The following is a 1,306-nucleotide window of genomic DNA, read 5'->3' on the forward strand; positions in this document are numbered from 1 at the left end:
TAGGAAAGGATATTTCTCTGTGGTGGTCAGTGTTTTCTTTTAATAGTTTAGAGTATTCACTCCAGTGTCTTCTTGCTTGCTTGCTTCTGACGGGAATCTGCTATTATTTTCCTCCTCTGGCTGCCTTCCAGGGTTGTCTCTGTCTTTGTCTTGGGTCTCTATCACTAATTCTGGAAGGTTTCCCCCCATTATTTCTTCAAATATTTCTTTTTCTTCATTTCCTCTTTCTTCAACTTCTGGGATTCTAGTTACAAATGTGTTTGACTTCCCCAATAAATTCAGATGGCTCTCCATATCTGTGGGTTTTAAATCTATAGAGTTAACCAATGGCTGGTCAAAACACCATATTTCAACCCGCAGTTGGAAGTTCATGGATGCAGAGGGCCGACTACCTGCATGCACTGTTCCTTTAAATAAGAAACTTGAGTTACGCAGATTTTGGTATTTGCAGTGGGTCTTGGAACCAGTACTGCATGGATACTGAGGACTCACTGTAGTTTAATTTATGGAGAGAAAAAAGTTATTCACAGATTTTTGATTGTGTAGGGGGTCAATGCCCCTAATTCCCATGTTGTTCAAGGGTTAACTTACATACAATTACAATTAATTTGCATCTTTCATTCTATTTTACAGCTGGATATACTCCATTATGCATGTGCCATCAATTTTTTTCAGCCAATCTCCTATGTTTGTATATTTATGTAATTTCTAATATTTTGCAGTTACACAATGACTAACTTTATACACCTGTATTTTAATTTTGTTGAAAGTTGTATCTTCAGGGTAAATTTCGAAAGACTTTTTTTGCTAGGTGAAATGGTAAATGTATGACAATTTTTTAAAGATATTTCCAAATTCCCCTACAAAACGCTTATATTTTTCATTTTTACCAGCAATGTAGTGGCTATTCTCCCCCATTGCTGAACCAACAGAGTATATTGACAAACTTTTAAATTCTTGCCCATCCTATGGGTGAGCTATTGTATTTCTATGCAGTATTCATTTGCATTTATCTTATTAGAAGTAAAGTTAGGTATCTTTTTATATGCTTAAGAAAACTTTTTATATTGCTCTTAATGAATTGGCTTTTTATATCTTTTGCCGTTTTCCTATAAGATATTCTTAATGTTTTTTTTTCTTTATCTTTATATCAGGCATAGTAGGCCTTTATCTGCTAAAGAGATCGCAAATATTCTCTATAGTTTGTGATTTGTCCTTTGGTTTAACTTCTGTTGCTTTCTACCATGCAAAATTTGCGTTCATTTTCCTGTAGTAAAAGTTATCAATAGTTTCTCTTGTGGCAACT

The sequence above is a fragment of the Myotis davidii genome, unplaced genomic scaffold (genome assembly GCF_000327345.1).
Source record: "Myotis davidii unplaced genomic scaffold, ASM32734v1 scaffold6206, whole genome shotgun sequence".
Taxonomy (NCBI): Eukaryota; Metazoa; Chordata; class Mammalia; order Chiroptera; family Vespertilionidae; genus Myotis; species Myotis davidii.